General features: G+C 43.5%; 1 protein-coding gene across 2 annotated transcripts in view; it reads right to left on the bottom strand.

The window, feature by feature from the left end:
* SIPA1L2 (signal induced proliferation associated 1 like 2) overlaps positions 1-5304 on the bottom strand; it is a 145351-nt gene extending 140047 nt beyond the window's left edge. For both annotated transcript variants that reach the window (XM_021391453.1, XM_021391454.1), the window contains exon 1: positions 4987-5304. The gene's annotated coding sequence lies outside the window, so the exon portion shown is untranslated. The remainder of the gene's footprint in view (positions 1-4986) is intronic.

Here is a 25724-nt window from a genome sequence, read left to right as displayed (position 1 = left end):
ACCCAGAGCATCCTGCTGAACCCAAATCACAGCTGGCAATCCTTGCGTGGCAACACAACCACTCTTTGAAACAGCTCCCTTCATTGCTACAGAGGGAAAAAAAAGACACACAACACACTAGGAACAAAAATAATAAGCTGTTGTCCTGACAACCTCACAAAGGCTTACTTTACTACAGCAGAGCAGCGAGATAACCTGATCACCTTAAGCTACTCCTAATTCTTCTAGAGCAGCTGGCTACTACAGTAAGATACATATACTTGCATACACACTATATACGATATCACATTATGCAAGAGGATGTATGCATGTACAAAGACACTCTGTTTCCACTTTTTTCCACTTTATGTCACACACGTTTAGTGTGAATTCTCATTGCAATACATGTCAAGTATTCATTTTCAGTGCTGAGAGCCTAGAAAAATACTTAAGGTGCTTGTTTCCTCGAATGCTCTTTAGGTATCCAAAAGTAGGAAATAATTGGCTTTGAACTGAAAAACACAAATGAAAATAATCAGATAGGAAGAGTATGTGATTAGCTCTCAGATGAAAAAAATAAGTAAACAAGCAAATGAAAAACCAAAAACAAGAAAAAGAGAAGAGACCACAGACTAAGATTTTGTATCTTTCACAAATGCCTCCTCCACAAAATGTAAGAGAGAGCACTCATTTCCAGTGACAGTTTTGCTAACTATGCACTAATTGCAGAATTCATTTTTACTCCCCCAAGTGAAAGGAAAAAAAAAGCAGCAAGGATTTTAATACTACATGCATTTATAACATCTACAGAAAGCTATATTCTGTTCTTACACCCCTTCCTTGCCACTTCATTCTCACAGCCTTTAACAATTTATCACACGTGATGGGAATAAGTGTAAAAATCCAAGACGAAGGACAAAATAAGAGTACTGCAAGGTAGTTCAGAGTTTCCTTTCCCTCTCATATGTACAGAATAAACAAGTGCCCAAAGAAAAATCAACAACCCAAACCAAAAGAAAACAACTTTATCATAGACTGTATCAGATTTAAAATAAAGGTTGGTGTACCAAAAGGGAAACAGAAGCCCAGATTGTTGATTTGTATCAGAGCTCTGCATCTGTATTATGTATACTCTAACTTAAAGCCCACCAAACCATTTTCATATCACTTAAGTCTGGGAAGTTAGATTTTGAAATTCCTGTGATTCAAAAACCTACCTAGAAGACGAGGCAGCAGGCAAGCATCATCACAGCTGACAGGCACCGTGTCAGTGAGAAGTTAGGGGGCAAGGGGGAGTGAAAGGAGAGGGGGGAGAAGGAGGGAATGGCAAGCGCTATAGGAGGATTATACAAATGTCTGCAAAGCTGGATGTGTCACTGCAGCATGCAGGGCAACAAATGAAGACATTATGTAAGGAAAGAATCAGTCAACAGCAGAACTCCAAGTCTTGTGCTCAGAATTTCATTTCAGCATCTGAATTCAGGGCTGCCGAGGGGGAGGGGAAGTCATGACAACTTCAGCTACTGCCACCTTCCTAGCTACTACAGCACAGCTTGCTACCTCTCCTTCAGCATTTTCTAGATTCCCTTATTTCCAAGGGATTCCCTCCTCCCACTACAGCATTTTTCTACATTACATCTCTTCGCCCTAAATAGATAAACAAGATTATTCAAAACGAGTACGGGTCATTTTCTTCAAGAATACAGAATTCCCCAGATAACAGTAACCAAAACAATGTCTACTTCCTTTCAAACACCTACTATTCTTAAAATGTTTCACAACAGATCCAATAAGGCTGTTTGCTTGTAGGTTCAAAAAGATGGAGCAGCAGCTACTTACATTTATTACACATTCAGGAGGTTAATTCATACAAAATCCAAACATTTCTTAAAAAAAATTCAAGTCATGTGGCATCACTGCTGAGCATCATGAAGAATTAACTGTATGCTATATACAATTTATAATAAAAAATAGTGTTTCTTTAATAAAAAAAGGAAAGTGTTAAACATGCTTTTCTATCTACTGAATGCAAATTCCATAATCAGAGCTTGGCATTGGATTCTCAGATTGGTAGATAGTTATTACAGTATTTGCCCAAAATAATACAGTTTAAAAAAAAAAAACAGGGCAGAAAAATATTGAGGCGCACCTGAAGCCTAAACTTCCTGAACCATTCAGATTTATAAGAGGATGAAATTTCTCTTAAAAATGGAGAGATATTTGTCTCAACTTTGTGAAAAGTAATGTTTTAAAGATTAATTACAATTTACGCTCCCTGGCATATCAATATTTTTTACTCTAAGTACAGCACCTGAACAAATAAGGTCAGGCATCTCCTCTTTACTTCACTACTTCACAGTGCAGCTTGCCCAACCAGCCATCAAGCTTGAGCACAAACGGAACATGGAAGCAAAACATTTTAAACCAAAAATTGCAGTGAAAGAGAAAGGAACATTCATCAAACCATGATTTCATTTCAAACTGTCAGTATGGCCACTGTTAAGTAATCTTGGATGACTAATGTGAGAAACTAGATAACCCAGCACCCCACCCTCCCTTCCACAACCAAGAACTTGCAACGTTAGTAGGAAAATACATTATATATTTCTCACTCCTTATTACCAAACTAGAACACTCATCAGTAAAAAGCATGAACTTACTGGCATTATTTAAACAGCCAGGCACCTAAACATAATCTTAGTCCCAGCTAAGGCAAGGAGAAAATACTTTCTCCTGCAGACAGAACTGCTGCTCTGCACATAGCAACCTTAGGGGCAATGCCTGAATACCGTCTCCAACATGAAGCTGACAGTGATGAAAGAACAGTTCACTTGTAAAGGTCATCAGGCAGTAAAAGAGTGGGATAGGTTTTGCCTGTGTGACCACTGCTTTGCTTAGTTCCTTGTTTCACTCGACATCTGCAAGAATATTTCACAATGCACTTGGGTAATACTGCTTATCAGTAAGTGTCCACAAGAAAGACAGAATTATCTTTCTCTTATGACAAGAAAATAGAAACCTTAAGGAATAGTCTGGCTGGCACAGTAAGCAAATGCCAGCTAGAGGCAAATAAATAATGAGGTTTTGTTTAGCTCTAGGTTTCACATCATACCATTGGCATATATGAATGACACCTTTAACTGATCCAGCACGATTGGTGAAACAGCCTGGCATCCTTACAAGTACATATTCCTTCTTGTTACATCTAAAGAGCTGCATGACCTGGTAAAGCAACCCACTGGACTTGCCAAACCAAGACAATACATTCAGAGCCTTCCCCATGATCTTGTTTTATGTGAATGCTACATAAATTATAAATAAACTGTTGTGAAGCTTAAGTGATGTTTAAATATCCCTAATGCATCATAGCTCTTGATGATTTAAAGATTTTTGCATTAATAATAAAACGCATTTCAAAGATCAAATTTAAGATTCAAGTATTTCAGAGGTACTGCCAAACAGACAGAGAGGAAATGCTGGACTCCACCGGCAATGGGCACAGTTTTGGAAAGACTGAAGAACAAGATGAATAGAGCATCAGGCCTACGCATTCCTATCCCCAGCAGGCTGTGATGCATCGTGTTCCTGAATCTAGCTCTAAAATATTTCTGTCTAAGGCAGTTAGGTATAGAATCTGGAGAAAAATTAGCTGACAAATGTACCGTGGTCCTTTTTAAAATGCAGTCCAGCTACATAATAACCGAGATTGAATTGTTGTTTCTTTCAATTTTCAAACAGCCTTTCCTATGCAGCTGCCTTCCTTTACAGAAACGTAAATATTTTTCAGAACTATCTTCCAACTAAACAAACTTCCCTTCGCTATTGGTAGTGCACGTAAAAAAATAATGTCTATGAGCATGAAGACGAGCTGATCAAATCACTGAACGATGTCAGCCAGTAAGCAAACTAAATTCTGCTCTGTTCCCGTCAGTGCTGAACTGATGAAGAAGGCAGTTTACCATTCACATGAAGGAACAAAATAGACAAAAACAGAAATAGCAGGCTGCAGAAAAGGATTACACGCTTCCCTTCTCTGTGGGATACCTGATATGAGAAAGCCATCTAGCGTTAACTTGTAGAAGTGAAAGCCGCACACAAAAGAGCTTAGGAAAATTAATGTAAGCAATTCTCTGTTAACTTCTGGTTTTTACGACGCAGAAAACAAACTCATTTCCCCTAGCGAAGCCAGGCTGAAAGCAGACACTGGGACTACCAGTGCGTTAAAGCGACCCAGTAGCCATCCGCCTCTCTGACCCGCTCCGTGACTGCTAACAGCCACATCCGACACCGGTCAACTTCGGAGTTGTCCTTGTCAGGAGCGCGCGGCGCTGCCTCCACACCCGCACCAACACGCAGCCTCCGAGAGCCACACGGCCAGAAGAACGGACCTAGGCAAAGCCCATCCCGGGGGGCTGTCACGCAACGAACCGAGCGGTGAGTTTGGAGAACGGAGCGCGGCACCCACCCCTGAGGAGTACAAGGCAACAAAGAGTGCTGAAGGATACGGGCAAAAACGCAGGTTGAGCCTCGTATGCGGTAACTAAATAAAAAGCACGAAAACCACCTTAGGAAGCAGCAGGGGCTGAGCAGCCTCTCTCCGCTCTCCCCAGCGCGAGGTGCTCCTCGCTCCGAGCAGCGACCGGCCCCGGAGCCGCGCTCTCCGGGCAAACTAACTCCGCGATCGCCGCGATCCCCGCAGCGGGCTTCGAAGCTCGGAGCCCCGCGTCGGGGCAGAGCTGCTCCCGGCGGGGCAGGACAGCCCCGAGGCGCTCCCTCCGCCGGGCGCTACGTACGCGGCGGATCGCAGCGCCGCTCGGAAAGCGAGCGGTCCCCTCCGGCACCGCGCCGGACCGCTGCTGCCCCTGGGCCCGCCGAGCCCGGAGAAAGCGGAGCTCCGTCGCGCGCAGCACGGGGACACCCGAGGCACCCGGCGGGGAGAAGCGCACCCGCGTCCCCGGGGATCTCCCACAGGCGCCCCGCCCGCGGCCGGCTCCGCTCCTCCCTTACCTGCTGCTGCCGCCGCTGCCCTCGCTCCGGCCGCGGGACCCCCATCGCCCGCGCAGGCTCCGCTGCCCCCTCGCCGCTCCTCCCTCTCCGTCCGTCCCTCGGGGCGCGGAGCCGTGAACGGACGCGGCCGGAAGGTGACCGCCGGGATCCCGCACGCACCGCTGCTCCTGCACCGCTGCTCCTGCACCGCTGCTCCTCCACTCGCCGCCCGCTCCCTCGCGCTCTGCCCGGCGCTGGCTCTCGAGTGCGCTCCGCCGCCGGACGGGAGAGGAGGCGGAGGGAGGGGCGGGAGCAGCCCCGCTCACGCCCGCTCCCTCCGTCCCCCGCACGCACTCGAGCCCCGCCCCCTGCCGGCCCCGCCTCCCATTGGCTCCGCCGCCTCGGTCCCGGGGGAGCGCGAACTCCCCATTGGCCGTTCGCGCCGTCGCGCAAACCAGCCGCCAGGCCCCGCCCCGCGGCGTGCCGGCCGCCTCCCTGCCCCGGCGGGGGTCGCGGGAAGGGATGGCGGGGCTCGATTGGGCTGCCGGCTGCCGAGCGTCAGTGAGCAACAGGTGGGGCGGAGGGCGGGAGCACGGCAGTCCCTCGGCCGCCGTCGTGCCCGAGCCGAGCCCCAGCGGAGCGCCGCTCCGCGCCCCCGCGGCTGCTCAGCCCCGCTTCGAGACCCTGGACGCCGCCGCCGCCGGTCGGCGTCAACGGCCGCTGCCGTCCCCCGGCGCCCGCGGCTCTCACCCAGAGCTCCGAGCCGAGGACTCCTGTAGCGAAGGGTCGTGTCCTCGGAGCTGCCCTGCGAGGTCTGCTCCCGTACGCCGATCGTAAACTGCGGACGGTCAGGAGCGGACGCGCTCTCCCCGTTTGGCACAGCCCTCCGCACGCCCGGTTTGCCTGCCAAATGAGCCCCGGCCGGGCACCCGCATTTTCCTCCCCCTCCTCCACGCGTTCTGGTAAGCAAACCGAGGTCTGGTTTGGGGATTTGAATTTCCCTATTCCGACTCTGCGGCCAGTTCTGCAAGAGGCCATGCACACGGACGATGCAAAACAGAAGATGCTATCAGCGCTGACGCGCTTGCTCCCATCTGCTACCTGCAGCATCACTGGAAATCGAGGCTGCTCCGACAGAACCCAACACAACAACCCGTGGCTGTTTTATTTTTTCAGCCCTCCTGCTCATTCTCCCCTCCGCCCGCACCCACCTCTCGCACACAGGTACTGTTCTGGTTGTACCGGTTGGTGCAGCGCGGGCGGCAGGCTGCCTGCTGGCGTGCAATGCTGTTCTGCTGCCCCGCGAGCTTCAACTCACTGCCCACCCTGTGCTGGGAACAGGGAAAGTGAAAAGGAACTGCCAAGTGTATGCCAAACATGCAAAGCACCCAAGACAGGCTCAATTTTTGGTGATAAGTTTTTTACTGTAGGGACAGTGAAGCACTGGAACAGGTTGACCAGAGAGGTGGTGGATGCCCTGTCCCTGCAGACATTCAAGGTCAGGCTGGATGGGGCTCTGAGCAACCTGATCTGGCTGTTGGTGTCCCTGTTCATTGCAGGGGAGTTGGACTAAATGGCCTTTAAGGGTCTCTTCCAACTCAAACATTTCATGTCATAGACCATGTCCTTCTCGGTTCACTTCTTTAAAAGCTCGTCCAGGAAACGTCAGTGGAATGATGGGGAATTACGGGAGATGCACGGAACACGCAGTGAGACCGTCAGCGCTTGCTTGTGATATCCCTGCTGGCCGAGCTCTCCTCATAGCAGTGCTTATAGGGATGCTCGTTGCAGCGAGTCTCCTTCGCTCCAAAACCCAGCTGGCTTCCTGGAGCTCAGACTCTTCGCAGCAATTGCTGACTACACCCCTCTTGCTGACAGTCATGCTTTCCTCTGCACCTCTTGCTCTGAAAGAAAACTGGATCACCAGAAAAATTGCTGTCTTCTCTTAAGGAGTCCCCTCCCCCGGCAACCCCAGAGCCTCGCAGGAGCAGCTCCCCAGCCTAGCAGCCACCGCTAGGTGTCCTCTGCGCAGGCACTATGTTCTGTCCGCTCCCTTTGCAGGAGCCGCCTGCTTAATGACCGAGCTGCCTCCACCGCGGCTGATTTCTGCAGCTTGGATCGTCAGCCCGGCTACACTGTTCTTTTTATGAGCTTGGCTTCATCTCATGTGCAAACGTAGGAAGCTGGTACAATGCTGTACTAACAGGTTACGGAGCTGTAATATTTTGTGTTCTAAGGACATTTGCATTCACTTGCTGGGTTTTCCTTGAATGTCTCATTTTATAAAGCACTTCGGGTACAGATCAGCCTTCTCCGAGAATATTTCGGTGTTTCACTAATTATCCCAAAGAGCACTATGCTAAAATTAAAAATAAATAAATAAAAAGAAAGAAAGAAAACAAACTGACTGAAGTTCTCTGTTAGTCATAGCATTTCCTTGTCCTCTGATAAAATGCTGGTTAATCCCTACCAGACAGCAGCGGTGAGAATAACACCTTCCTGCATACAGGGTGAATTCAGCCTGTGTCAGAGGGCTCAATTTGGACATGAGGAATACTGAAGCATTCTGCTGATGGGGTGCCACTGAGGCTGACGTCCACAGGCTACCTACGGCACTGTGTGTGGATGGGCAGATCCTTCTCAGCTGCCAGAAAGCGCATTGGGATGGAATGGTGCTACCTCACTTAACAGGTCTACGTCGTCATAGCCAACAAGCCAAATGTGTGTAGGTTGCATTCCCAAAATTATACATTACCTGCATCCTGACAAGATCCAGCACACTGATATGTATCAGGGTTTTGCTGTTAGAAGAGTCTGTGAGCGCTGCTTTTTTTTTCCTCCTTCCTTTTTTAATTATCCCTTTCTCAGTCCCTCAGTATCACTCCATTTGGCTTCCAGGCTACCATCTGTGTACCCTCAGGGAGTCAACAAGGGAAGAACAAGGGCCAGAAAGCAGAGCACAGGTGAAAAGAGGTAAACAGGAGCTTCTTAAAATAGTAAAGGGCTGTTCAAGCCTCTAGAGCACAAAAGCATATGACTAAGAAGAATCCCTTGCCCAAACTAAAAACCGATATACATAAAAATGTAATTGGGAAGAGTGCAGAGAAAGAGGAAACTTTAGCTTCTAATTCATCCAGGATGCAAGTATTTCACTTGAATTGTCTACTAAAGGACATTTGCCTCAGATGTGGGATAAATCACTTGCAGCAGAACAGTCTGGCCTTTGACAATATGGATGCAGAGCATATCATAACAGTTCAGCCAGTGGCCAGAGAGCATACAAAGGGAAGTCAAACAGAAGACATCCCACAGGCCACAGCTCAGACATCTCTGATCAGAACGGATGCCAACTCTTCCCAGCAGCATCTTCACTTCCCCTTCACATTTAATTCTGGAGTAGGGGCAAGGCCTACTCAGCTCAACCATGTTTGAAGCCAGCCTTCAGACATTGTTAACACACAGGGAGTTGATCCAGCATCTCCTACCAGCTGTTGTCAGTCGCAACGCTACAACCAAAAGTGGACTTTCCCATTTGCTGTGGTGGAAGTGGTCTGGAGTGGGATCCGTGGAAGTGGTGCAGGAGGTGAAGAAAACATCCTGTAGCCGCATGATGAGGCATGTTTTGCTGACACAAGGCACTGATGAATAGGCAAGCCGAAGAAAATTTTGGTTTGTTTCCTCAGATTTGGGCGCAAGCCTAGAATCTTGCTGAGGTAAGTAGGTGCTGAGCACAAAGTCTCACTAATGCCGAAAGATGTCACTTCCCTCGCAAAACCTCTTCACTGGCATTGCTCAGTTGAGTTCTGAGGCATTTAATAAAGTAAGGTGCACTACAAAGCCTTTAAGGCAACCTCACTTCCCTCTAGACACACTGGAGGAAAGCTGCAAGAAGCAGCCAGTGGCTTTGTGCTCCCTGTGAGTCACCAAGCCATCCACAGGCTGGTGCTACCGTTGGCACTGCAGGCAAACCCCAGGTTTTGGGCTCCTGCAGCTCCAGCAGCCTTGGAGCCACATGCACAGCCTGGGGACATATGAGCTCTTTTTTTCCAGTAACCACAGCTGTTTGGCAGTTTCTTGCTCCTAAGGGTAGGCTGAGGGTGGATTTTGCTCCTCTAACCCCAAATTGCCCTTTCATTTGGACATTACGGGGGTGAAACCACATACATTCTGTAAGGGACACATTTCACACATTGCTCTTAAAGCACAAGCACAATTTACAATGCTAGTATTTCATCCCAGTGACTTCCCTAAACTATAAGGATTCAGTGAAACAGAACATCCTCTGTTCTGGAAAGCTCAGATGGAGGAAAATTCTATTGGTTTTAATTAGCAATATCCTTCAAATGAATCCCCTATTAACCGGAGGAGCAGGCAATATTTCATCTCACTTCCTCTAGTTTACTTACTACTGCCTCCTTTCACTGTGGTTTACCAGCAGGAAATCACTGGAGGGGGCATATCCAGATGAGATTAAACAACCTGCAATTATCATCTTTACTATTACCAGGTTGGCAGTTTTTCTGCTAGATGCTGAAATGAGATTCACAGCCATTTTGGCTTCCATTCACTGTGGAAAGAAGCCACTCTTTTAACTCCGCACTTCCAGCCCCCAACTATATTATTTGCTAAAGGTCGTTTTTTTCTTTGGCTGGGTTCACCCTAGCCAAAGGTAAACAGGAAGCAGCACCTACGTGTCCCAGCAGTGGGCATCTCCAGGGGTAAGACCATGGTGCAGCACAGCAGCTGTAGCCTCTCCTCTGCTGAGGTGGGAAGGAAGCCACCGAAGCAGTTCTTCCAGCGGTGGTGAGAGAACCACCTGTGTGCCTGACTGAGCACATTCTGCCCCAGGTTCCACCTGATGGTCTTCCAATGGATGCAAAAACTCAAGAGTACAGACATGGAAGAAGAGAGGAAGACAGAAACAGAAAATAAACAAACAAATAAATAAATAAAAAGGCAGATTTCTCTTGGGCCCTGCTGATCTCACTGTTCTGCAGATAGTCTGTCTGAATTTCTTATACGCTGCCATGCTGGGTAACATTACCACTTTGCAGCTGTGTGGGTTGACTTGCATAAAGCCTAAGAAATACGCAGCCATCACATATATAATTTTTTATGTGAATAAGGGTAATAATAACCAATACCTAACACAGATGATCAGCTTGGACTTGCAAAAAACTTCCATAGTGTTTTATGAGGTCAGTACTCTCCTGCACTTCCCACAGAGTGCTGCTGTACTCTTTATCAGGAACCTTCAGTGAATTGAACAGACATCTCTAATCCTGTAGCTACTTCACAGATAGTGAGACTTCATTCATTCCTGAGGAATTTCTCCTGCCAGGTAAAAGAAAGTTCACCCAAGAAGGAAATCTCCTCATTGCAAATAGGTTGCAACATCTGACTCCTGGGGAGGGACAGGAAAGGACTGGAGCAAACTGGCATGATGAGGCTTGTGAATGAAATCAGCCAGGGAAAAAAGAGCCCAGGCACCATGAGACAGGCTGTTTCAGCACATCTCCCAGGCAACTTCTGCTGGCAAGTCTCTTAATGTTTGCATCTTTCTTCAGGCAGGCTGATAATAGGCACAAGAATTCCATTATAATAACCACTGAGTTCAGTTTTTAATAAAACCGCTCCTCTTTCTTTGGTTGCCATTATGTTGACAAGCATGCTTTCTGGGACTGACATTTTCCAGATTTGGTTTTAGCACACGTCAAGTTTGGGATATTTGAAAAGTGAAAGAAAATCCATGGAGCTATTAAAGTATGCAAAGATTATTTTTCATGTCGTCAAACTCAAACTTTTGCATTGACCAACTCAGAAAAATGTGAAATTGAGACTGTAAACATAATTATTTTGTAAAACTTCTTAGCTCTTGATAAAACATATGTCCAGAGCTGATTTTTAAGAAGTTTCAAAGTTGTAGCATTCCTCAGCTGGTAGTTTTACTATGTTCATTAAGAATTCCTTATGAATTATCTTAAGATTCTGTAATAGGATATAATTTGACATCTTTTTTCAAAAATGGAATAAAAGATTTATATATATTTTGACTAGACAGTTCTTTCATTAACTGAGGCAGACCGAAAAAGTGAAGACACTATGAAATCACTATTGATCTCACTACACTAATCTGATTTATTTGGGAAAGACAAAAGGCAGTGATGCAAAGTATGGGAAATCCATTCATAGACAGAGAGATTGATCTTTTTTAAGGGCATCCTACTGGAGGAAAATTTGTTAATACCTTTTCAATCTCCCATAAATTCTTGGACTTACAAGCTCTAATGGCTCATTTGTGATAATCCAGTCTGACCTCCTGTATATGACATGTCATTGAACTTCCACGAATTAATTCTTGCTTCAACTAGGTGTCTTCTATAAAAATGTGCTGTCTTTCTATATGCATTCTCATTGATGGAAAATTTACTGAAGTCCTTGGTAGACCGCTTCAATTACATTTGCTGTTAAAAATGTGTGCCATATTCCTAGTTTGAACAGTCTGCCTTTCAGTTAATGCCCTTGTTATACTTTTGTCCGCTATACTGAAAAGCCCGTTCATGCTACGTTCTCAGTGCTGGTACATACTGATCATAACTGAGTTATTTCTCAATCAGTTCCTTCGTAAAGTAAATAGACAGCACTACTCTCAGAGTTTTTCACTAGGAGCTGTTTTTTATTTCCCACAATAATTCTCATGGCTCTTCTCTGATTTTACTTTCCTTCAAGTTCTTTCAAAATTCCTTCCTGAAATAAAGGAGAACATAGGTGTAGATGATAATGCTCTCAAGAACCCCTTTCTCAAGCATGTATCCTTGTTAAGTTGCTATTGGATGTTTTTGTTAATTACTTTTCAAATTGTGCCAGTAGAATCTAGGCTCCTATTCTACCTTGCATCTCCCAATTCTGCTTTTAAGGCATTCAGTTTGAAAATGGCAAGAAACAATCATGACTTATTCTGTAGACCTCCTACATAGTTGCTCTGCTGACCAACATTTGGAGTTGAAACACGGCACATTTTAATTAACAGGAAGATTCAAAATCTTACAGAAGTCATGTGTTCTAGTTCCCTAAAATACATCTAGTGTGATGCAAATTCCCGTACCTTTGATGGCTCACACGCACGGCCCAAAGCTGCATTTAACTCTTGATCTTTGGAGTTAAGTGGTAGATGATAATGCCTTACTTGGATCACATACACATGAAATGAATTTCACTGGTAAGTGGGGCTCGCATGAGAGAAACAAAGGTGAGTAACCTTCAGCCTGGGCCTCATAATAACTTCTGAGCTGCCCTTGTTCTGTGTTGTGGTACTATACTGATAGCACTGCTTTATAAACCTTCCCTGCAGAAAACACTTTCCCCACAGGAATTCACAAAAGATGCAAACTGAGGATTTCTAGGCCCGAAACGTTTGTCTTTCCATTGGTGCCAGATACAGCATGTCATCTGATGGATCCACTAGTGGTCTCTGGAGAATGAACCTGCTCCTGCCTACTGAAAATAGATAGAGTGCAACTTGGAATTTAATTTCTCAAATGCTTGAAGAACATGGATACATTCTTTGCCCACCTCCAGCGTCTCCTGGTATTTTGAAATTGCTGAATCACGTCTTTCAATTACCTTGCAAGCTGTGGGCATCTTTTAAAAAACAATCACTTCTTTGTCATCCACAGCTCCATTTTCTAGTTTTGCAGCCTGCTAAATGGGTAACAGTGTAGCAGGAAACAAAGAGTTTCTGACTCATCCATCATGAGACATCTTAACAGTTCAGTGCGTTTTATTCTTCTGCTATGACTTTTCTCTCGGCACTTGGAGTAGTATCACAACATTATCTATATGTTTTATCTGATGCTACATTAAAACTTGCAAATTCCCTGAGCATTCTGCTTCAGAAATGAGCAAGCCACATAAGACACATTCCAAATACCCTCCATTTTCTTAGTGCTTAACTTACAAGTGATTCAGACCAAACTCTGATGTTCTTAGACCTGATTTCATCCCACACTAACAAGCAGCACACATAGCTTTGGCACCAAGGCTTGGCATCCCAGCATAGCCGGGCAATGGCAGCTATGCTCAGTTTCTTGCCCACTCTAGGCAACACTCTGCATGGGGCAACGCAGTTTTGAGCAGGAAAAGTTTGGGGTATTCAGTCCCAGAAAGAACAATACATCAGAGGCTTTATTGCTCAGCCAGCTGCGGTCAATTTGAGCAGCTTTGCCTACTTGCTGATACTTAGGTGGCCAGAGTCTGCAAAGTGATCCAGTCACAAGGCAGATAGGTCCATTCTGCCAGGCCTGGAGAAGTGGGATGTTTCAGGTTCTCAGACAAGCCGATTGTGCTGCAAAGACACCACAGGAGAGCTATGACAGGCATACACATAGCATTAGCTACTACTTGAGAAACTTCAGAACATATCAGTTCCTCTTTATCTGTTTTGTTTTTCCAGTTTTTCCTCTGTTTTATCATTTCCATTTGTTACTGTTGCTTTTCCCATTCTATGCTCTAAGGTCATTTTACATGAGTTACTGGATTTGACAGCCTGCCACTGTGGACACAGGAGAACTGGAGGAGACAGGCAACCATATAACCTTGCTCTTTTGGCCTGATTGAAAGCTTCCTGACACTGTAGGAATTTCTTAGTTTTCCTCAGTGAGTTTTATTTATTTTATAGCACAAATTTGGTACACTGTAAAGGGGAGAGAGGGAAGGTGAGCAGCTTTCAAATGCGAGAGAACATTGCTTTCTCCTCCCCCTCCTGAGTGAAAAACATCACGTTCCTTCAGAGCTTGGTTATGTTTACAGATCACCAGGAGTTGGCTCCGGCTTGAAGAGGCTGCAGTAGCACCAGAGCAGAAGGTGCAACAGCTGGGCAAGCAGTGCAGCACCCCAAATTGTGAGCCGTGCTGAGGGCTCGATCCACAGAATCTGGTAGCATAGCGGTCACAGGGCTGTGCTGCTTTCAGGACACATAGATACACACAGTGTTATCCACTGACTGTTATATTATTAAGTTAGCCACATGAATGTATCTCTGCAAATGGTCAAAAGTGAGTCTTCACATGGTGCCTCAGAACAATGCAAACATCCCCTTTACCTTATTTCATGGTTTGCTTGCTGTTATTCTTGTTTGCCTTCTATCCTTTACAAGTCAGATGCAGAAGTAAAAAGATCATTCATCCATTAAATAGATGGGTGGACACAATAACATTCACCATGGTGTTTGCCTGTTCTACCGGTTGGTTGATAATGTAATTACTCTTTGCATAATAGCTAAAAACTGAACAGACATGGGGATCATGTTTCCAGAGAGTTTTGCACAAATTCTGTAAATGAGACAGTGACACTCAGGTAATCTCCTGATTCTTATTGCTTTTGAAAGGCTGGTATTTCTGTAGATACTATCTTCCTAATTTTGTTGAGCGAGCATGTCTGTACTAGGTGGGAACTGTTTCCTTCTGGCCTACTTTCCTTTTCACACACATTATAAAGGGGGACTGGCCACACAGAATTTTCTCTCTCAGTACAGTGAGGTATGTTAACTCTCACCTATCAAAACAACATCACTTCATAGTGAGGTATATAAAAGCTGCAAATTGGCTTTTATTTTTGCACTGTGCCTTTCAACCTTCCCTGCACAGCAACTCCCCATCATACGCTCTGACTGCAGATGGAGCCAAGCCCAGCTGCTCACTGCAGAAGTGATCATCAGCTCTTCAGTTCAGGTTACTCCAAACTTGAGAAGGGTTGGGAAAACAGTTATGAAGGACCACATAACTTCCCTCAGCCAAAGAACAAAGACAACTCAAAATAAAGGAAAGGAAAATGCATTTAGTCTAGTTATTTGTTTTGGCAGTTGAAAGTTAGTTTTAATTATGCCTAATGCCTCATGAAGTGCTATCTTACAGCCAGTTGAAACAGGCCACTGTTGAAATAGTGGAGACATAGTAGCGTGAGATAATGCTGCTGTGCATACTGCTAGAACTGACCTGAGCTGTGAGAAGTATCCATTCTTTCTTGTGCAAACTGGGGCTCACTCTACTAAAGTGCTAAATATTGAAAACCCAGCTTAGCAACACTATCTCTAAGTCCTTGAGCACTGTTGCTTCCACTGCACGCAGCATGGCAAGTTGTGTGCTGAACCTGCTTTGCAGAGTGGTGAAGAAAAGAGGAGAGCCAGCACCTTTTCTATGTGGGCCAGTCCTGAGGAAGTGAAGCACGGTTGCTAGCCCCACTCAAAAGCATAGCACAAGGCATTCCACTTGAGGTAGGGCAGTGCAAGGACCCCATACACATCTCCCTAACACTGATCCACAGGGGACTTGTCCTCTGTATGCTTCTTGGAAAGAGACCAACGCTGGATTCATGAGCAGCCAAACAAGTGTCATCCCTAGGGAATACAGCACATTCCCCACTACTCCTCAGCAAGCTGTCAGCTGTGTAGGGCAAGAAAGCAGCAGCAGCATGGCGGCAGGCCTGCAGGGAAGTATTAGAAATAGCGCTGCTGCAAGCAGGCGGCAGAATGGTACTGAAGTCCAGAGATGATCCTTGGGGGCTAAATCAAAGACTCCAGCACAGACTGCAGCCCTGAGGAGGTTTCCAGGGAACCTGTAGTGATAGTTAGGGAAGGAGCATAGAGAAAAACAAAGCACCCTGAGGGAAGTAAAATCTTCTTGCAGAACAGTTGAGCAAAGGCCAGCATGAAAGACATAAATTTCTGCAGTCCGGCCATGGCTGTGTGGACTTGTCAGAGTCTTGCATTTTCAGAGAGATACAAAACATTATAGCTTTTCCCAGAACTCTGGAAGTGACTTCCTATTTGGCATTCTTTTCTTTTAAATATCACTCCTAGCTTACCCAGCCCAGACCTATGGAATAAGCAGCAAAACTCCCATCAACTCCAGCTGGAACAGGATCAAGCTCAGGACATAGATAACTTTTTAAATCTCAAATGACACCAAAATGCCAATTTATTGCACAGCATGGACTTCTTTTAAATGTCTGCATGCACATTTTGCCTGAAGCCAAACTCCAAGAGATACTGTGACCAACAGACTCTATACATCAGCTGCCTGCGCTCTGCTGCGGGGTTCCAGTGCAGATGCAGGGGAAGAGAGTTGTCTTTATGAGACTGTTAGGAAACTATTTTAGAAAAGTAAGGAATTCTATTAAAAAAAAATACCTAGCATAAGCTTTGCCCTCCATAGGAACAGGAACTTCTGTTCCAACCCCTTCATAAATTGCATCACCGGCATTATTACTTATTATAATAGTATTTTAATATTTTATTGGATTTACATTCACAGTTGCTCTCTGAGGAGCTGAAAAATGTTTTCCCTATTTTACAAATAGAAATAGCTACAGAAGTAACAGAAGTAAGGTATATATTCAAGGAGACAGGAGATTCTCAACACAGCCAAGACCTGAATGCAGGTCTCCCATGACTCGCTCTGCTTCTCTCTCACTCAGGCTGCAGTGCCAGGCACTGTGCACAGGACCATGCAAGGCATGGAAAGCTGCCTCTTTCTTTTTAAGGTATGTTGTTTTCATTACCTAAAATAACTTTTTTGTGTGTGTATTTCTATCATAGTGCAGCTGCCAACCTCTTGCAACTCCCTGCCAGCCTCATATCCGGAGGCTCTGGACTCAGAAGATCAGACAGCACTGAGGAACCCCAAGGTGATGTAAAGCCAGCATTTGCTCCTTCTGCAACAGTGCCCAAATGTTACACCAGCCTGCCAACAGGTTTCATTACTGTACAGTCCCAGCTGGAATGATTTGCAAATCCAAGAGCAGTAACAGTAAATTGTTCCAAAGGATTGAATCTGCTTTTGAAACAAGGACGAAAAGAAAAACAGAGAAGGAAGAGAGAAATTAGAAGAAAGAGTAAGAAACAAAACAGAGTGTACTGTACGAGCCTGAAACAAGTTTACATAAGGTTTGATGGTGATACTCTCATTTATACTTAATGGTACATTAGTGTATGCAGAATAAATTATTACTGGCACTGAGGCATAAAAATTAGGCCCTAGAAGCAAGAGAGCTACTATCTGGAAACATTCTCCTAAATTAACAAGTCAGAAAAACTACTTTAGCATACGAAAACTGGTCAATCTACTCCAAATTTGTTGAGCAGTTGATGCTCTGAAATGGCCACGGCTGATGCTTCTAAAAGTGATTCACAGATATGCTTTAGAAGCAGTGCTTCAATAGAGAAAGAAAAGAAGCTGCACACTTAAATGTATTCCAAAAAAAACCCCAACACACAAATTTAGCTTCAGCTTTTTTTTTTTTTAGTCATCTGGCAGAAATGGGAAACTATGGTGGGTACAATCATCTCATGTAGCTGAAGTTGTCCAAAAAAGAAAAAGAAAAGATGAGAAAAAAGCCAGGCACTGTATTTTGCCAGATAAAATATTCCAAGGTAAGGTAGCAGATGACACTGGTATCTGGACATCTGTTATGCTGCATGTGATGGTTCCTCCAGTTACAAAAAATTATTTTCAAGGAATTCTCAAAAAAGTTAAGCCCTTTGGCATCTCCAACTACATGTTTTCGAGTTTTCTCAGATGAACACTCTTTTGCCAGGAGACTGCTAGGAGTGGAGAAGGTAGATATGTTACATTTTCTAAAATAAACCACACAACTGGCATTCTGGAAAGAGGAAGACAAATTAAAAAAAAAACCCTAAAAATCAAGGATACAAAATTATCAAAATTTGTTATCTCAGCAGCTCTCTGCATGAAGGAATGCATGTGCCTGCGAAGTAAATGTATACCAGGACTACTATCTTATCACCGTTTTATGCTACTTTATGCAGATCAATAAACCACAGAGGATCTTTTAAAAATACTGATCAGTGTAGATGTGTTTGTGTCTGTGTCTATATGTGTTTATATATGTGTGTTGCTAACTCTTCAATTTGAAAGACTCAAAAGGAGACATCAACTAATTAATACAGAACAGAACAGAATATTCCGAGTTGGAAGGGACCCACTAGAATCATTGAATTCAACTCCTGGCTCCATGCAGCACCACCCAAAATCCAAACCTCGTCTGAGAGCAATGTCCAAATGCTCCCTGAGCTCTGGCACTCGGAGCCATGCCCACTGCCCTCTGGTACAGAACCTGTCCCTAACCCCCAGCTGCCCCTCCCCTGACACAGCTCCATGCTGTGTCAGGCCCTGTTGCTGCCACAGAAAGCAGAGAGCTGCACTGCCCCTCCACTCCCTGTGAGGAGCTGCAGCTGCCACGAGGGCTGAACAAACCAAGGAACTTCAGCTGCTCCTCATACTTCTTGCCCTCCAGGCCCTTCACCATCTTCACAGCCTTCCTTTGGATGCTCTCTAACAGTTGTATGTCCTTCTCATATTGTGGTGCCCAAACCTGCACTGAGTGCTCGAAATGAGGCCACAGCGGTGCAATACAGAATACAGAAGCCATTTACAAACCAGTGAAACAGGAGTTAAAAAGGACAGCTCATAGGAGAAAACTCTTGCTAGAGTGCATGTCACTATAGACAAGTGAGCACAAGGCATCCTCTCCCACTTTGCTGTTGAGGCATCATCTATCTGCTCTCCTTGGCTACACATGGGGAAAGCTGCCAGTTCAGCTTGCAGCACCTGGAGCCCTCTGCTCCTCAAACAAAGACACAAAAGGGATATTAAGACCAATGATTGGCACCAGGAGAAAAATTAAACCATCCCAGTCTGCTAAAGAAGATAACACAAGGAGAGGATGAAGAAAGCATTACTAAAATGGTTGGGAATGCTCAAAGTGAAGAAACTGGATACTTATCATTGTAAAACCTGATTCTCCTGTTACACTGGTTTTGTGATAGTATAACTGCTGACTATGAAAGATTTGCTTCTGATTCAGAGTGAACTAAGCACTTTGTGAACATAGTGATGAGCATCATGAGAAGGTCTTGCTTGCTTGCTGCTTATCCTGGTACACCCCTGTACATCTGAGTCATGAACTGGCATGACAGCTAGGGCTTGAGAATCCTTGGCTCTTCCTCACCCCCTCTTCTGACCAGATAAGCCAACCCTGCACTCTACTTGCTCTCTGCAAGGGGACTAGTTAAGCTACTTTTGAGAATACACATGATCAAAGCACACTTTACTCTTTGCAACCCAGAAACAAGACCACGGCCAGTGAGGTCCTCATCTGGTTCTACGCTCTCGGTGCATTCCTTGTACCAGCACTCAGCGTTGGTCAAGCTGAGACAAATGATCCAGCAGATCATACATTCAGGTGAGGTACTTTTCAGCTGGATCTGTTCTCACATACAATTCATCTTGAATTATATCAGTGTTCATTTCACTGCAGAAGAGGCAGCAGCAGGAACAAGTGGTCAGAAAGGGTTAGGACAGGGAACATAATCACCTTTTCAAGTGCCAGAACAAGTTTATGCCAGAATAAAGCAACCACAGCAACCATATAAAGTGAGAAGCTTAGTAAAACACAAGCATTCTTTATTCTTTTTCATCAGCTTTTGAGAGAATTTCAGTGGCTATAATTTTACTAATGTCTTAGAGGCATTTACAAATTCTGCCCAGTTTGGAAATGCCACAGCAAGAGCTCTTCCTCTGCTTGCCTCCAGGACAGCTGCTTGTCTTGAGCAGCAACAATATCTAGTCATAGCCATACTATACTAGTAGTAGAAGTGCTAATGAATAACATGCTACTCTTTTAACTTCTCTTTTCTGGTTCTGTTCGATAGACCACAAATTTAAAGAGCTAGTCAGGCAGAAAGTGCCACTGCCAAAGTCTATTTTAAAGTGGAATTTCCTCCAGGAATATAATATGAACTGTTCTAGTCCTCTATGTCTCTCCACTAACACCATCACATTAAACAACACCTCTGGCAAACACAGCTTCAACTGAAAATTAGCACACATTGAATGTGTCACATATAAAGATGACCAAGTTTTTCATTTCAGATTTAAAAAGCAAGAAATTCTATGGTTTGTTTATTTTTGCATTGCAAGCACATCCCATGGCAAATGACAAAAAGATTTCCAAGAGACAGCTCTTATCTAGAGGACATGAACTGGAAGCTTTAATAGCACCAGTATATAGGTGTCGGTGTCACTGTAATGGTTGCACTGCAAGTCAGAGGCTGACACCTTCATAAAGGAGTGCTGAAACTGTAGAAATCAAGGCTATGAGATATTCTTCATTTATGAAAACAAGTCTGTAGCGGGTATTCAAACAGTTAGCCGAAATTTGCAACTATATTTAAGGACATAATTAAAGCTGACCTCTCTTCACAGCAATGAAACTGTGATGTCAGCATAATCAGAACAGAAATAAAGAGTGCAAATATAATAGGTTAACTATCTCCGATGATGGGAGTTCATGTACTGTGAGACACCTGTTGCCACAGAGAGATGGATCTTTCTCACAAGAAGACATTTCCAACGTTTAAGGCATAGCTATCTGAACACCAGCATTTTTTGTAATAAATAAATAAATACAACAGAATCAGTGGTTTCAAAAGTGGAACATTCACAAATCTGTAAAATGCAATCCTATCAAAATGGCTTTTTAATTCGAAAAAAGGTCTCTTTTTCCCCTCTTTTCCCATTTTAATCTATGTTATTCTTATTCACCCTGACGAGACGGCTTTGGATTTCAGGATGCTCGTGTGAAATTTTTGCAAATGAGCAAAATGAAAGAAAAACAGAAACAAAATTTTTAAAACTGTTTTCATGCAGCAGTAAAATTCAGTAGATTTAGGATTCATATGCTTCTGCCTGCCTTCATCAAGTCTTTCACTAAGAATTTATAATTTATTTTTCATAAGACAAAAAAGAAATACTGTCAAGGTAGAACTAGTAAGTAGAAATGAGGATCTCATCCCAGCTTGAAGTTTAAGAACTACTGTTAGCAGCACAACTAAGTACCTGTGACTTTCTGCTCTTCTCAAGGCAAAATTGACACAATGAACTGCGACAGACTTTTTGTCTGATCACTCACCTTGATCTTTGATGAAGTGCTGACTTCTTTATGGAATTACCCAGCATTCGGCATCTTGTTCTCCAGAAATCAGAATTCAAAACAATAGTAATTGAAGGGAAATAAATCATAGGGCAAATGGGATGGTCAGACATGATCAAAAAATGAAAGCAGAAAAAAATGTGGACATGTTTTTACACTCTGCAAACAGCTGCTAAGAGTAGAGAAGGGAGCTTCTTCAAGTTCCCCACTTAATTCTGCTCACTGGGGTGGCAAGCTGTAATGGCATCACAACAACAGCTCATGGACATGGAGTACAAACCCAGGGAGCACTTTGTAAGGTCAAGCTTTGTTTCTATGGTGTGGCAACTGCATTATTCCCAGAGAGTTGTCAGCCAATACCACTCCGAAGCAAGCAACTTTTTTCAGCTGCTGACAACAGAGGCAGAAGGAGGAAGAAGGTGAGGTGAGCAACTTGTGGGCATGGTAGAAAATACTGAAATCAGCAAGCCACTGGTGTCACTTCCAACATCCATGCGAGAATGCCTCAAGCAAATCTGCTTTCCTCCTGCCAGCTGTCATGTAAATAAGGGACTCTCTCTTCACTGCTTTTTCTTTAATTCTTATTTCCTTGAGTTACAAAGGTAGAAGACAGTCAATAGTAACAAAGCCAATTCCTTAGTCTAAAAGCACTGAATTCAGTTATGCTAGAATGATGTTGTTCTTGCCTTCAGAGCAGTTTTCAAAAGCCCTTTGGAGTCTGGCATGCACTTACAGAACCTCTAGTGTGTTTGCAGAGTACCTAAATTGAGTTGCTGCTGCGAGTCATTAGCACGCTCATCTATGGACATCCAGAAGCACAGGCAAAAGTACAAACTAGATGCGTGGGAAGATTGCTTTCCTGGTATGTTATGCAGATGACCTTTTGTGATGCATGTCCTTGTCTGGATGTTCAAGAAGAATGCAGATATCCCTTCCCATCACTGTGCACAGTACGTGGAGAGTGCTTGTGAAAAACTGCTCTGTAATTTAAGAATCTGATGAACACTGAGGCCTTTCAAAAATTGAGAGAATACCATTGTAGAGTAATTCAGTCAGACTGGAATCTAGGATACATCAATCTTCATTCAAATCTCACCTCTGCAATTAAAGAAATCAATGCCAAGATCTTTGATTAACATAGAGATGGCAGAATAGCAGAAATGTGGCACATTTCTAGTTTCTGCACTGTGTTTGATGCTTTGTGAAATGGTGACACCTTCAACACCAGAAGGTGGAGAACTGCAAGTTCAAGGGTGGTCATCACTCTCTGAACCAGCTCTGTTACTGCACTGGTGAAGCAGGATTTATTTATAGATATATTTCTACGATGAGAATCTGCTTTTATATTTGAATATCTATTTGAAAAGAAAGCTGGGAATGAAAAAAAACCTACTTAATATGTCCCCACACTGCAAATGGCCTCTACATTAGCTTCCAATGACACAGTTAAATTTCAGCTTGGTCTGCTTCATATCCAAAAATTCAATCTAGTTGTTTGAATTTAACCTTTTTTTTTGAAGTTCTGAGTATTGCACTGCATAAAAATAAAGGCTGGAAACAGTAGATTCAGTTTCAAAAACAAAAAACAAAACTAAACAAAAAAAACCCCAGCCACTGTCATGGATTTTCATAGAACTGTAAGTGGATATTCTGAATAGCCAGTATCCTTACATTTGGGATTTTCTATGGCTTTCACATTTCTCAGTACTTCATAAGGGTTAATTTATTAATCTTTACAAAACCACGTGATGTAGCCTGGTTGCCTTCAGGCTGAGTGTTCAACCTTTTCCCTTATAGCAACTTGTGCCTTCCCTCTCATTTGTTGTCTTCTGCACCCCAGCTACTGCACAGTTTTAGCAGGATCTATTAGCTGTAAACAACTTACCTTTCTGTCAAGACTCTTGTAAGACAGAACAGAGCTACTATTCCCAACAGCCACAGAGATTCTGAGCAACTTATCCAAGACCAGAAAGATCAGAAAGAATATCTATGGCAGAAGTAGGAGTTATCTCATCTTTCCTGGATCTTAGTCCAGGATGTCAACTTCAGAATTGTTTACTCTGGTAAAGTGTCAGTGAGGCAGCAAAGTATAGAGGGAGGGCATTATAAGGCAGTTTGCCAGGTGCTGGCTTTACCCACACCTCTCAGCCAAAGGAGAAGAGTGTGGATGACCACATAGACTACACATTTTTTGTTTGGTGTCAAAGTTCCAAAGCAATAAACTCAACATATTTTTACTGGCACAAGCATATATGAAGCCTCGCTTTAAACAAACTGGTGGTATCAACTCAATACAGAGTAGGTAAGTATGCAATACTAGGTAAAACACTAAGGAAACCATTACAACCAGTGCGTACTGCCAAATGCTACCGTAGGAGGACAAAAGTGTGGTGTATAACACAAACTGATCATCACAAGCAATGCACCAGGATGGAGCATGGAAACTTGCACTATGCAGCCAATGTCACAGCTGTTCTGCGAATAAGTAAAAAATTACAGTATCATGGAGTGGGAAGCATGAGCAAAGTTCTACCCATCAGAAAAAGAAGAACTGAAGAACTGAAAGAAGGAAACCAAATGAGACAAAGCAAAGCCAGTCTGTGACAAAGCTAGTCCGTTTATCAAGAGAACTGCATGCAATGATAATCAGGCACTAGCAATGCAAAACAGCATTCACTTCTTGAAAAATCATTTGAAAACAAACAAATGTTCTTTAATCCATAGAATGCAGCTTCCACAATCTCTGTGACATATCCAATTGATCTGTGCTGGAGTAAGCAGTTCACATTGTGTCTTCCTCATAAAAGGCTGTTCCAAAGCTTCCTCTAGATAGAGCGCCTAAAATCTGAGAACTAATCTTGCGTTCACCAGCTTCAGTGTATTCCCTGCTGATGTCATGCACTGGTTTCACACGTTATTTTTAAGTTTCTGCCCTCCATCCTTCTTTCAAAACATGTTAGAAGAGACATCATCTATAGTGGAAAAAAAAATCTTTAGCTAACTCATTTGCTACAAATTATTACTATCCAAGTAGACAGTGATAGTTAAATCAGTGTGAGATCCATTGATCACAACAAAGTTATGATTTCTATACAAGCTGAAATGGAGTTCTATCTTTTGAGACAGTATAAAATACACTTTCCAAATGAACATGGCATTTAACATTTCCTGCCTCGGTTCACATATTTGACCTACTCTGTTGTGGCCTGAAGGGCTGCAGTTCAAGACTTGCCATGAATTTAATGTATCCATGCCCAAAGACCTTTGCTACAATCAGGATTCTGTTCTCTTTAGTGCTTTTAAATGTTTTTTTTTTTTCTTTTCTTAAAGAAAAAAAAAAGAAAAGGAAATGGATTGGGAAAAGCTTGCAGTTGAAGATGAGTGGGCAACACCATCAAGCTTGTTCTAACGAGGGAACTGGGAAGCATACCAACAGTTCATGCTAAGTTTGAAACATCATTCTCCTTGGCAAAACAGGAAGTGGTAGAAAATCTGCCAGCTCTTTTAAGCAATCCTATGGGCTTACTCAGGAACAGAACTTTACACTACAAATCTATTTACTGAGTAGAAAATTCTTGTGTATAAAAAGGTAAAAGAAAATATTCCCTCACTCCAGAATTGTTCATTTAGTTTCTTATGAAGAATGCCATAGAGAAATAATTGTAGCTATACAAGAATCTCTTAAAAGGCAAGTATTTACATGGGAAAGAGACGCAGAGGTGAAGGAACAGCCTATAATCTGTCAGCTGCCCCCCGGCATGGTCAAGCTGTCCAGCTATAACAGGCGAATACAAAAGCACTGAGATTAACTCTTTCTAAAGAGGTGGACTAGAAAGTCTAGACAGTACAAAGAAAATTGTGCACAAAAAGACTGCTCTTTGTCAGGCACTTTTCCTTGGATGCTAGTAGCATCAAGTATCCCTGTAGTCCATCCTCACTGGGCAATAAAGCAAGCAGTTGATTTTCCTGTACTTAATTTTGCATGTCTGTGTAGCTGGATTTATATACAGAGGAAACAAGAAGACCATTAAGGATGAAAGTAATTGAACAAAGGGCAATGAAGAGGAATGATGTAAACTCACCCGACAGTGATTTCTCTCCTTACAGTCCTTACCTCTTGCATGAGATTTACAGGCTTGAAGAAATCATAAAACTAAGAGAGTGAGCAAAGAGTCTACTGGAAAGAAAAAGAGGAAGATTTGGATCTTTATTTTAGCTTTTGCATCCAAAGGGTATGGGAAAAACTATACTATGGCTTACTATATATTTTCAAAGGGATTTGCATTATTGCCTAATTCATCCATATAACTACCCTCAGAGAAAATAACAATCTTGTAATACAGTTACAACAAAGGCTTTGAATGATTGGTCTCAACAGTTTATCTGTAACAGTAGATAGAACTACGAGCTACTTATTGCCTGTAACAATTTTAAATCACGCCATCGACGATGCAATATTTTATACATGTGAGTGATTGGGTTGGGGTCTGAGTACTTTCCCTCACTGCTTCTCTCTAGTCAGTGAAGAAACAGATTTTTATAAGTGCATTTGTCATTAATCTTTTCCCCAAGAGAAACTCTCATGCAAAGGCCTAGAACAATCATATCTGTACTCTTCCCAAAATAATTTCAGAACCTACTTACACAGCTAGTCATCCATCCTACAGTTTTCCTTCTGCTCCTATGCCATTAAAGATCCCCAATGTTGAGTCTGACATTGGCAATGTGTACTCACACACTCCTTTTGTGAC

Source organism: Numida meleagris, chromosome 3 (assembly GCF_002078875.1).
Source record: "Numida meleagris isolate 19003 breed g44 Domestic line chromosome 3, NumMel1.0, whole genome shotgun sequence".
In the NCBI taxonomy this organism is placed as follows: domain Eukaryota; kingdom Metazoa; phylum Chordata; class Aves; order Galliformes; family Numididae; genus Numida; species Numida meleagris.
Note: the sequence above shows the minus strand (reverse complement) of the source record. Positions and strands in the feature narration are given on the sequence as shown.